Below are 13,798 nucleotides of genomic sequence, written 5' to 3'. Positions count from 1 at the left end.
CCGCTTCTATGTGACTTTCACCGATGACTATAATAGATATGGGTATATCTATTTAATCAAGTACAAGTCAGAAACCTTGAAAAGTTCAAAGAGTTTAAACTAGAAATGGAGAATCAATTGGGCAGGAAAATCAAGATGCTTCGATCCGATCGAGGAGGAGAGTACCTAAGTCTTGAATTCCATGACTACCTCAAGGAATGTGGAATAGTTTCGCAATTGACGTCACCTAGGACACCGCAATTGAATGGTGTGGCTGAGAGGCGTAATCTAACCTTGTTGGACATGGTTCGTTCCATGATCAGTCGTGCTTCACTACCTATCTCATTCTGGGGGTATGCCTTAGAGACTGCCGCCCATATCCTTAACTTAGTCCTTACAAAGAAGGTTGCCAAAACACCTCACGAGATGTGGACAGGGAAAGCTCCCTTGTTGGCACATATCAAGGTTTGGGGTTGCGAGGCTTTCTTAAGACGAGAGACTCACGACAAGCTTGAACCTTGTAGTGAGCGGTGTATTTTCATCAGCTACCCGCAGAAATCCTTTGGATATCTCTTCTATAGACCGAGTGACAATGTTGTCTTAGTTGCGAGGAGAGGGGTTTTCCGAGAGCGAGAACTCATAAGCCAAGGGGACAGTGGGAGGCAAATCGATCTTGAAGAAATTCAAGAGTCGAGCGATGAAGGAACCTCTAACGCTGGCGCTCAACCCGAGGAGGAAACTCCGGTTGAACCGATTGACGAGTGCTTACCTCTTAGACGTTCCGAAAGAGTTAGCGTTCAAACCAAGTTATATGGTTTTCATATTATTACAGAAGGGGACACGTATATTAGTGATAGTATAGTAATAAATTTAGATGAGCCTAACAGCTATAAGGAAGCCATGGCAGGCCCGGAGTCTGCAAAATGGAAAGAGGTGATGGACAGCGAGATTAAGTCCATGTATGACAACCAAGTTTGGAATTTGGTTGACCATGTGCCCGGACATAAGACGGTTGGGTGCAAGTGGATCTTCAAGAAGAAGACTGACATGGATGGGAATGTACACACATATAAGGCGCAATTGGTTGCAAAGGGCTTTACTCAAACTCCCAGAGTTGACTATCATGAGACTTTCTCACCAGTTGCCAAAATAAAGTCTATTAGGGTGATGCTGGCCATTGCTGCATTTCATGATTATGAAATATGGCAAATGGATGTCAAAACCGCTTTCCTTAATGGGAAGTTGGTTGAGGTTGTTTACATGGCTCAGCCAAAGGGTTTTGTCAATGCGAAACATCCAAATAGGGTGTGCAAGCTTGAGAAGTCCATTTATGGACTGAAGCAAGCGTCTCGCAGATGGAATCTTTGCTTCGATGAGAAAGCCAAAGAGTTTGGGTTTGTATGAAGTGAAGATGAATCATGGGTATATGTCAAAGCCAATGGGAGTATAGTTAGCTTCCTTGTATTGTATGTCGATGACATACTACTCATAGGAAACGACATCCTGACACTGTAGGAAGTTAGTGGAGCGTGTGTGGTTAATCGGCACACTAATTGGTTCTAAGCAAAGGTGGCAAAGGGTGACTCATTGTTTATCATAGTTCGATGGAGCGTGTGTGGTTAACCAGCACATTGAATAGGTGACTGTAACAATGAGGGCACCATGTATATTTGCATGGTTATTCACACCCGCTTTATGATCCTCGGCATCCCAGTCACAAACTAGAGGGGCATATCGAGATTTAAACATGTCATTGAAAAGTTAAATGAATCTCAAAGGAATCTAGGAGTTTTTCAACACATTTAAAACTTAATCTTTTTTGTTTCATGGTGGAAAATTAGTGAATCGTCATTCACTTACCTTCAAATTATTTGCATGTTAGATTACGGCATCCCTTTTCTAATGTGTAAATAATGTTGTTGGATCCTAGCCCTAATTTCTCATTTTGGGTGTTTAATTAGAGATTCATTTCTAATCAAACTTTGTTCTTTTCTATTTCAGATGTCGAACTCAAACAACAACAATGCTTCCGGATCGAACTCCTTCGGCTCGTTCTCACTCATGAATTTGTGTGGGAGAGTGATATTCAACAGGTCCAATTTCAATGATTGGATCCGTAACATCCGAATGGGCACTCGTTACGAGGACAAAGAGTATGTCCTTGATAAAGAGATGAAGGAGGTGAACATCAACACTGCTACTCCCGAAGAGATCGCTGCCTTTGAGGCCCATGAGCGTGATGCTATGAAAGTCCATTGCATCATGCTAGCGACCATGACTGCTGAACTACAAAAGTCCTATGAGGACTACTATCCCTATGAGATGCATCAAGACTTGGTGGACCGTTACCATCAAAGTGCCAGGCAAGAGAGGTATGAGATCATCACTTCAATGATCGCTGCCAAAATGGGAAGTGGAGATATATGTCGATCGTCTGCTGAAGTAGAATGTTAACTTCGATGAAGAGCTAGGAATTGACATTATCCTTCACTCCTTGCCTCCCTGATACAGCCAGTTCTGCATGACCTATCACATGAATAAGGAAGAGGTCACCTTGAGCAAGCTCCAAGGATTGTTGAGAACTGCTGAGAGCAATCTGAAAGACAACTACGTTGCATCAACTCCCACTCCAACCGCTACTCTCGTTTTGGCCATAGGGCAAGGGAGGGGCAAGAAGAGGAAGGCTCCCTCCAAGAGCCACCACAAGGGTAAATCTCAAGATGGTACCTCTTCTAGTGGAACCAAAGTTGGTTCCGCTAAGCCCAACTCAAACCCAAAGGAGGCAGAGTGCCACCACTACCACAAAATAGGGCATTGGAAGAGAAGCTGCCGGAATATCTGCAAGCCATCAAGGATGGGAAGATCAAGCCGTCTTTCGTAGGTATTTAAAAAAATTAAATCTAATGATTCATCACATGCTATTTCTTGGGTTCTTGATACAGGATGTGGTTTTCACATATGTTCTGATTTGTAGGGACTAAGAAGAGATAGGGATGTGGAATGTGGAAGAATAAATCTAATCATGGGGAACAGAAGATCGTCACCTACCACCAAGATTGGAGTGTATTCTTTAGCGCTTAGTAATGGATTAGGTTTATATTTAAATAATTGTTTATATTCGCTAGATATGGCAAGAAACATCATTTCATTTCTTGGTTTGTTTAGACAAGGATTTAGATATTCGTTTGATAATGAGAAAGGTTCAGTTTATGCTTATCTAAATGGTGTTTTATATTTTGAAGCATTGCCATGTAATGGAATTTATGAAACTATTATGGTTGTAGATGACCTAGGAAATGATGTATTGTGTGTGGATTCTTCCAATAGTATGGATAAAGCATGCTTGTGGCATTGTCGTCTTGGACATTTCAACACGAAACGCATAGCCCAACTCCAAAAGGATGGAGTGTTGGAGTCATTCGACCTTAGGGATGATGATGTGTGCGAGTCTTATTTACTTGGAAAGATGACCAAGTCACCCTTCACTGGCACTTGTGCAAGGGGTGAGGGTCTATTGGATCTTATACACACCGATGTGTGTGGGCCCTTTAGATCCACCACAAGGGATGCGAACCGCTTCTATGTGACTTTCACCGATGACTATAATAGATATGGGTATATCTATTTAATCAAGTACAAGTCAGAAACCTTGAAAAGTTCAAAGAGTTTAAACTAGAAATGGAGAATCAATTGGGCAGGAAAATCAAGATGCTTCGATCCGATCGAGGAGGAGAGTACCTAAGTCTTGAATTCCATGACTACCTCAAGGAATGTGGAATAGTTTCGCAATTGACGTCACCAAGGACACCGCAATTGAATGGTGTGGCTGAGAGGCGTAATCGAACCTTGTTGGACATGGTTCGTTCCATGATCAGTCGTGCTTCACTACCTATCTCATTCTGGGGGTATGCCTTAGAGACTGCCGCCCATATCCTTAACTTAGTCCTTACAAAGAAGGTTGCCAAAACACCTCACGAGATGTGGACAGGGAAAGCTCCCTCGTTGTCACATATCAAGGTTTGGGGTTGCGAGGCTTTCTTAAGACGAGAGACTCACGACAAGCTTGAACCTTGTAGTGAGCGGTGTATTTTCATCAGCTACCCGCAGAAATCCTTTGGATATCTCTTCTATAGACCGAGTGACAATGTTGTCTTCGTTGCGAGGAGAGGGGTTTTCCGAGAGCGAGAACTCATAAGCCAAGGGGACAGTGGGAGGCAAATCGATCTTGAAGAGATTCAAGAGTCGAGCGATGAAGGAACCTCTAACGCTGGCGCTCAACCCGAGGAGGAAACTCCGGTTGAACCGATTGACGAGTGCTTACCTCTTAGACGTTCCGAAAGAGTTAGCGTTCAAACCAAGTTATATGGTTTTCATATTATTACAGAAGGGGACACGTATATTAGTGATAGTACAGTAATAAATTTAGATGAGCCTAACAGCTATAAGGAAGCCATGGCAGGCCTGGAGTCTGCAAAATGGAAAGAGGTGATGGACAGCGAGATTAAGTCCATGTATGACAACCAAGTTTGGAATTTGGTTGACCATGTGCCCGGACATAAGACGGTTGGGTGCAAGTGGATCTTCAAGAAGAAGACTGACATGGATGGGAATGTGCACACATATAAGGCGCAATTGGTTGCAAAGGGCTTTACTCAAACTCCCAGAGTTGACTATCATGAGACGTTCTCACCAGTTGCCAAAATAAAGTCTATTAGGGTGACGCTGGCCATTGCTGCATTTCATGATTATGAAATATGGCAAATGGATGTCAAAACCGCTTTCCTTAATGGGAAGTTGGTTGAGGTTGTTTACATGGCTCAGCCAAAGGGTTTTGTCAATGCGAAACATCCCAATAGGGTGTGCAAGCTTGAGAAGTCCATTTATGGACTGAAGCAAGCGTCTCGCAGATCGAATCTTTGCTTCGATGAGAAAGCCAAAGAGTTTGGGTTTGTATGAAGCGAAGATGAATCATGGGTATATGTCAAAGCCAATGGGAGTATAGTTAGCTTCCTCGTATTGTATGTCGATGACATACTACTCATAGGAAACGACATCCTGACACTGTAGGAAGTTAAGTCCTGGCTCGGGAAGTGCTTCGCTATGAAGGACCTCGAAGAGGCTTCCTATATTTTGGGAATAAAGATAGTGAGAGACCAAAGTAAGAGACTAATAGGACTTAGTCAGAATACTTACTTGGACAAAGTACTAAAACATTTTAGTATGGAAAACTCAAAGAAGGGAGAGTTACCAATCCAAAGTAATGCTAAGTTGAGTAAGACCCAATGCCCGAGTACCAAAGTCGAGATAGTAGAAATGAGCCGAGTACCATACGCTTCCGCAGTTGGCTCGATTATGTATGCTATGACTTGTACTCACCCTGATGTAGCCTTCGCTTTGAGCATGGTCAATAGATATCAAGGGAACCCTGGCAGAGCACATTGGACCGCAGTCAAGAACATTCTTAAGTACCTTCGGAGGACCAACGAATGGTTGCTAGTCCTCGGAGGGAGTGATCACTTAAAGGTGTGAGGGTATAGTGATGCCAGCTTTCAGACCGACAAGGACAACTACTGTTCGCATTCGGGTTGGGTCTTTACCCTTAATAGAGGAGCAGTGACTTGGAAAGGTTCCAAGCAAGAAACCGTAGCTAATTCAATGTGCGAATCAGAGTACATTACAGCGAGCAAAGCGTTAAAGGAGGCAATATGGTTGAAGAACTTCATTGGAGACCTTGGAGTTGTACCTGCCATAAAGGAGCCTATGGAAATTTTCTTTGATAATGAAGGAGCGATTACCTTGACCAAGGAACCGAGGGATCATGGTAGATCTCGACATATCGATAGAAAATATCACTTTATTCGACATCGGGTAGAAGAAGGACTCCTCGTGGTAAAGAGGGTATCGTCAGAGGATAATGCAGCAGATCCACTTACAAAGGGACTGAGTAGGGTTAAGCACTTGCAGCATGCTAGGAGCATATGGCTGAAGGACGATATTAGTGTAGATTAGATAGTTTAGAAACGTGTAATAGATAAATGTAATTGACATTTGATGATTAAATAAAGGAGTATTATTTATAAGTAAAGCTACTGTCTTATGTTAATTGTTTAACTATTGTTTCACTTTGCATGTTTTGACTTCGTGAATAATTGAGTTATTAAGAATAATCGAATTATTCGAACAGTCCATAGTCGTTCATATGTTGGAAGTAGGTATGAATGAAGACTGTCATGAATAGGTGTATAGATTGTCTAAAAGGTATTAGACATATCAAAGGTTTGCTACAACGTTCATGAGTGCTTATGAGCAAGTTTTGAGCATTGGAATAAACCCGTGCTTGCTGGAATCACTTCATGGAATTTATCACGAGTGATCGTAAGATGATAATATCATATGGTCTTAAAACCTAGATATATGGTTTATTGTTTGCTGATTGGTTGTGCATTGATAATGCGAAAACGCATCAGTAACTTGATGTTATAAAACGCATTGTTGTGTATGATTTGATTAGTGAATAGTAAATGCATATAAGTCGAAGTTTATGTGTTCCTTTTATCCTAAGAGGGTAAAAGCGATATCAGGGCCCCTGATGATTTGATTTGACTTATGTGTCGGGCCCGGTTAGGACTGAATTGATGTGTTCAATTAAGTTCTATGTCAAATGAATCTAAGATTGAGAAAACAAACTGGTGGACAATAAGTATGACTATGTTCCATGTGATTGTCTGCACGATATCTAGAACAAAGGACTGTACGATCCCTTATCTAAAGGACAGGTTACTGATAAGATCAGAGTTCGACAACGTCTTTGAGAGCTACGATTACTAATCGGAATATACTTACATTATAGTTACTAGACTTTTCCAAGTGGGAGACTGTTGGATTAGTGTCTAAGTCTGTAACTATATTTGGTAAGTATTTGACCAGGTTGTGCATGATCCTTTTGGGTTGCCTTCACCAAAGCAACTGGACAAGGTAATTTAAGGAGAGAGAGAGAGAGAGAGAGAGAGAGAGAGAGAGAATATTATGGTTTATTAGTATATTATAAGAATAATATATTAAAGGATAAATCATATTTATTTAATTAGTATTGGTCATAAATTAATTAGGAATTAATTTGATGACTTAAAAGAGATTAATTAAATAAATGGGCATAAACTGTCAAATGTATGATAGTTATGTTTTTGGGCTGGGAAACCTAATGGGCTAAAGGGGGAACGAAATTATGATGGGGATCCATCATATTTTCGTCCAAGGCCTTATTCCAGAAGGTTCCTTGGGCTGCTTGATGACTAAGCTGTCCATTAGGGTTTAGACTAAAACCCTAGCAGCCTGCAGTATAAATAAGACCCTAGGCTATGAAAATCGGCTAGATCTAATTCCAAGAGAACCCTAGGACCGATTTTAGCATCTCTCACCCTCTCTCATATTGCCTTCTTGTTTGTGGGGTTTGTGAACCATTAGAGGAGTTACAATTGTGACTCTAAGCTCAAGATCAAGAAGACAACAAGGATTTCAAGCTACTTGAAAGAGCTAAAACACTTAGATCTGATTTCATGATGTTAATTTTGAATTATATATGATAGATCTACAATTGCAACTCTTGGATTCAAAGCATGTACAATAGAGAAACCTAGATCCAAGCATTAGGGTTTGTATTAGCACATAGGATTGTTCTTATGTATAAAACCCATCAGTCTTTTCCTCAAACCAAGCCAATTGTTATGAATGAAAACATGAGAAAATATGATTTTTCTTTGTTATTAGCTACCTCTTTTGATGTAGCTACAACTCCCATGAACTCCTTTGATACAACTACAACACGTGTGATGAACAACGCTAGGTCTTACTCACCTACCACCACATCTTTGATGCCCATTCCAAGGATCTCAGTGCAGGTACCCTCCAACCGTGCTACTGTTAACTCATCTCCTAACATTCTAGCTACTGTACCCACTGCCACAGCTTCCACTAGTGGTACAACTCCAGAAGCCAGTGGTACAACCCATAGTGGTTGTTTACCAGCATCACCTACTCTGGCTAGTTCACTAGTCACTCCAGCCAGTCATTTCTTTGCCCAATCTGGTGTTACCACACAAGGTCAAGTCGGGAAATTTTTTCCTAAACAGTTTAATGATGGGACATGTAACATCCATAAAAATCAAGTTAATTTAAAACTTTTTAAACCATTTAAAAATCATTAAGTTATTACAAGGTGCTTTCAAAATATTTTAAACATCAGAGTATCCTAGAAATCAAGATCATAAAACATGAGGAGGTGTACGATTATGCCTTCGCCTTCCCGCGATCATTTGAAGTACCTGAAACAAAATCCAAAGCTGTAGGCCCGAAGCTTAGTAAATTCCCCTAAAATACTCATACATACAACAATATACATATAACCATAAACAACATATTATGGGTCCATCAACCATCGGGTTGGAATACACCAGGCCCTCAACCATCGGGTTGGAATGCCAACATACTATGGGTCCAGTCATCCTTGGGATGGAATACCCCAGGCCCACAACCATCGGGATGGAACGCGCACATACTACGAGTCTAATCATCATCAGGATGGAATACTCACGGTCCACAACCATCGGGTTGGAATTCCCAGATTTGTTGGCTCTCGCACAAAGCAGATAAGCCTCAACCACCAATCAAACATGTGCACATATATTAGAAAATCACATAACAGTCTATTGACAGACAAACGGATCTAACAGATCATAACAACATAATAACATCCTATCTACCAGGATACTGATCTAACGTATCAAAACAACATAATACCATCCTATGTACTAGGATACTGATCTAACAGATCATACTAGCATAACATATCAGGATAACAATCCAAAAAGGCCAAACTTAGTGCCTTAGACCCTTGAGTATAATGAGGAAAACTCACCTCACAACTGTCGAACTGTAGTGATAAGGTCAAACTCTTGAATCACAGGCACGAACTCCACCACCTATATCCATCATAAAACCACTTCCATAAATTCCCACATTATTAAAATACCCCTAGAAGTCAAACTGGTCAACCTTGGTCAAAGTCAAAGTCAACGGTCAGGGTCAACTTTCCACGTTGACCCAACTCGTCGAGTGCGGCTCACTGGCTCGTCGAGTTCTTCCAGAACTCGAGAAATCACGAAAACCCTAGTTGAATCGCCGAGTTTCTAGACAGCTCGTTGAGTCCATGCATGTCCAAAAGTCGGGAAAACCATAACTAACTCGTCGAGTCGTCTTACTGACTCATCGAGTCCATGCAGAAACTAACCACGGTTAATCTTCATCGGACTCGTCGAGTTGTCTACACGACTTGTCCATTTCATGCAGTCCATTTCATACTGGCCTACCGACGTCCCACAACCCACCTATGAAACGTCCACCAACCCTGTCGTACTAGCGTATGCTAGCCATACATAATGCTGGACCCTATAGACTTTCGAATACTTGATCCTACACTAAGCCCTTAATCAGACAAGAACATGAAATAAGGCAAAACCAAACATTCTTAGGCTATAAGATCTTAATTATGTACGATCCTGATGCATACACTAAGCAACTATAGTAATTATGTCAATTTCATACAAGGAAAAACCCTAGGTTATCAGGCATCATATAATCAAGAAATTTTATCATGCAATTCCTGAAGATCCTTAGCCTAGTACTAGCATGCTGTTCTATCATATCACAAAATCAAATAATCCGTAAGGTATTTTGGGCTCTACTTACTGGCTTCGGTTGATCGAACACATGCATCCTCCTTTATTATTTTCAAAACCCTTTGAAAACTCAATTTAAGATTCTTGTCCATAGTTTGAGACTAGAGACACATGAGTGTTTCCTCTAATTCGCTCAAACCAAGGCTCTGATTCCAACTTGTAACACTTATAAAAATCAAGCCAATTAAAAACTTTTTCAACCATTTAAAATCATTAAGTTATTACAAAGTGCATTCAAAATATTTTAAACATTAGAGTATCCCAGAAATCTAGATCATAAAACATGAGGAGGTGTACGCGGATTATGCCTTCGCCTTCCCGTGATCATTTGAAGTACCTGAAACGAAATCCAAAACTGTAAGCCCAAAGCTTAGTGAGTTCCCCCAAAATACTCATATACACAACAATATACATATAATCACAAACAACATATTATGAGTCCAGTCAACCATCAGGTTGGAATACCCCAAGCCCTCAACCATCGGGTTAGAATGCGAACATATAATGGGTCCAGTCATCCTTGGGATGGAATACCCCAGGCCCACAACCATCAGGTTGCAATGCATACATACTACGACTCTAATCATCCTCAGGATGGAATACTCACGACCCACAACTGTCGGGTTGGAATGCCCAACTCTGTTAGCTCTCGCATAAAGCAGATAAGCCTCAACCACCAATCAAACAGGTACACATATATCATATAATCACATAATAGTCTATAGACAGACAAACCGATCATAACATCATAATAACATCCTATCTACCAAGATACTGATCTAACAAATTATAACGACATAATACCATCCTATGTACCAGGATACTAATCTAACAGATCATACTAGCATAACATATCTGGATAACAATCCAAAAGGGCCGACCTTGGTGCCCTAGACCCTTGAGTATAGTATGGAAAACTCACATCATAACTGTCAAACTGTAGTGATAAGGTCAAACTCTTGAATCACAACCACAAACTCCACTACCTATATCCACCATAAAACCACTTCCATAAATTCCCACTTTACTAAAATACCCCTAGAAGTCAAATTGGTCAACCGTTGGCCAATGTCAAAGTCAACGGTCAGGGTTACAGGCTCATCGAGTCCATGTTGACCCTACTCGTCAACCATAGAAGTCAATCCATGTTGACCCTACTCGTCGAGTGCAACTCACTGGCTCGTCGAGTCCTTCTAGAACTCAAGATATCGTGAAACCCTAGTTGAATCGCCGAGTTTCCAAACAACTCGTCGAGTCCATGCATGTCCAAAAGTCTGGAAAACCCTAGTTGACTCGTCAAGTCGTCTTACTGACGTGCCGAGTCCATGCAGAAACTAACCACGACCAATCTTCATCGGACTCGTCGAGTCGTCTATGTGACTAGTTAAGTTCATGCAATCCATTTCTTATCCAGACATTTTAAAGCCACCCCAAAGCTCCATATTGCTGATCTAACCTCCTAGGGCATGGTTTCCACGTAAAATTGCAAACTTTACATGCATGCATGGTCCTAAATGCCAAAACCAAGCTAGGGGAATGGTTTAACCCAAGAGAAAGGCGCAAGCTTTCTTAATTAGATAACTTTATGGCTATAGGGACCCAGAGGAGTCTTGATCTAAAGTTACAACTTCAGATCATGCCCAATACTCGAAATGACTCCCAAATATACTAAAAATGACCCTAAACCTAAGAATGAAGAGATCTAACTAAAGATAAGCCAAGGTAACGACTTGATACCTTCAGAATGATGCCAAGATGAAGTAGAGTCAGATCCACAAGCTCCTCTTTGCTCTAAGCTACTTATACTTTAAGCCTTCTTCACAAAATGCACCAAAAGCACCCTTTAATCCTCACGAACACTCAAGAACAAGGTCTAAGCTGGTTAAGGTTTCTTTTGGCAGTCAAGAGGTGGTAAGGGGCTCGAGGAAAGGACTTAAGGTCCTTTAAATTGGGTGCAAACCCTAAAAAGTAAGGTTTTCTATACACAAACTCTACTCGTCGAGTTGGGGTCCACCGACTCGTCGAGTAGGAATCATAAATCATGCGGGCTGACTAAAACTCTACACGATGAGTTGGGGCCTTCAACTCGTCGAGTAGACTTCTTTAAATGCATGAAATCCCTAAATCTCATTCTCAGAAATCAGGATGTTACAGGACAATACTTTATAATCGAATTTACATACTTTTTCTGTTGAGCCTAGATCTAATCAGCTCGCCCTTGCTGAGCCTAAGTGGAGTAGTGCTATGGAAGACAAATTTGCTGCCTTACAGAAAAATAACACCAGGTCGCTGCTAGTACCCAAACCACATGGGGAAAACAAAGTCGGGTGTAAATGGATTTTTAAAAGCAAGCTTAATCCCGATGGCTCTCTTGATAAACATAAGGCACACTTGGTTGCTCGTGGATTAGTTTACTCTCAAATAAGGCATTTATTATTAAGATACCATTAGTCCGGTGGTCAAACTAGCCATGATTTGATTAGACCTTGCTCTTGCCTTCTTTAAAAACTGGTATCTACAACAGATTGATGTTAATAATGTCTTCTTCCATGAGTTTTTAAATGAGGATGTTTATATGAAACAACCTTCGGAATTTGAAGACTCTCAACATCCCGATTATGTGTGCAAACTTCGAAAGGATACATATGGTCTTAAACAGTCACCTCAGGCATGGTTATCTTACCTTAGTGAAAAATTGTATCGTCTTGGCTTCCACTGATCTAAGGATGACACTTCCTTATATGTGTTCCACTATGGAGAACACACCATCTACATGTTATTTCATGTAGATGACATCGTTACTACTCTCTCCGTAAAATGCATGTGCATCAACTTGTGAGCAATATTTCCTTGTTTTTTTTTTCCAACCAAAGACCTTAGCCGCATCAAGTATTTCCTTGGGATTGAAGTCACTCACAATTCAAGGGGATTACATTATTTCAACCAATGTATGCATTTGATCTCATTCATCGAGCTAACATGGAGAATCGTAAGAGGTGTATCAACCCCTATGTCTGTCATATATAACCTAACGAAGGATTATGGTAAACTACTAACTGATGATGATGCTTTTAAGTACAGGAGCATGGTTGGAGGTCTACAATACATTACCCTAACTCGACCTGATATTTCGTTTTTAGTCAACTAGGTCCGTGAGTATCTTTCCAAACCTACAGACATACATTAGGAGGCAGTGAAACATATAATTAGGTATATAAAGGGTACAGTAAACACTTGACTTAGTATTCAGAAATATGATTCTACACTACTTATTGTCTTTACGGATGCAGTTTGGGCTGGTTGCTTAGATTATCGCAGATTTACTGAAGGATTTGATGTGTTCTTAGGTCCAAATTTGGTCTCATGGAGTTTTCGTAAACAACCTACAATATCTCATTCAAGTACAAAAGCAGAATATAAAGCATTTGCTAATGGTATAATTGAAGTAATATGGATGCAATCATTACTCAAGGAACTTGGAGTTTGTCAACCAAGACCATGAGTTTTATGGTGTGATAATTTAGGTGCCACCTACCTAACAACGAATCATGTGTTCCATGTAAGAACAAAACTCATTTAAATCGATTTTCACTTTGTTAGAGAGAAAGTGGCGATGGATGCTCTTGATGTTTGACTTATCTCTACTAATGATCAGATAACTGATTGATTTACCAAACCAGTTACTTGTGATACGTTGGATCAAATGAAGTACAATCTTAATCTTGTAACAGTTAAAATTGAGGGGGAATGTAAGCAAAAGGGTTATCCAGAAAAGTCAAAAGGAAAATAGATAACTAGATTAGATCAATTGTATTTATCAATAAGTTATTATATAACTTATATATATATATATATATATATATATATATATATATATATATATATATATATATATATATATATATATCAACATTCTCTTATGGGAGATTCAAGCGAATTCATTGTTTTTTTTTTTCACTATGTCTTCATGAACATCAAGTTATAACTTATATTACAAACTCAAGACGTTACAAACAAATTTAAATATGAGTTTATTTTAGTAGGATTTTTCGATTGCGATCCAATCTTACAATCATGGGCGGTCT

Source organism: Lactuca sativa, chromosome 7 (assembly GCF_002870075.4).
Source record: "Lactuca sativa cultivar Salinas chromosome 7, Lsat_Salinas_v11, whole genome shotgun sequence".
In the NCBI taxonomy this organism is placed as follows: Eukaryota; Viridiplantae; Streptophyta; class Magnoliopsida; order Asterales; family Asteraceae; genus Lactuca; species Lactuca sativa.
This window is presented reverse-complemented; position numbering follows the sequence as displayed.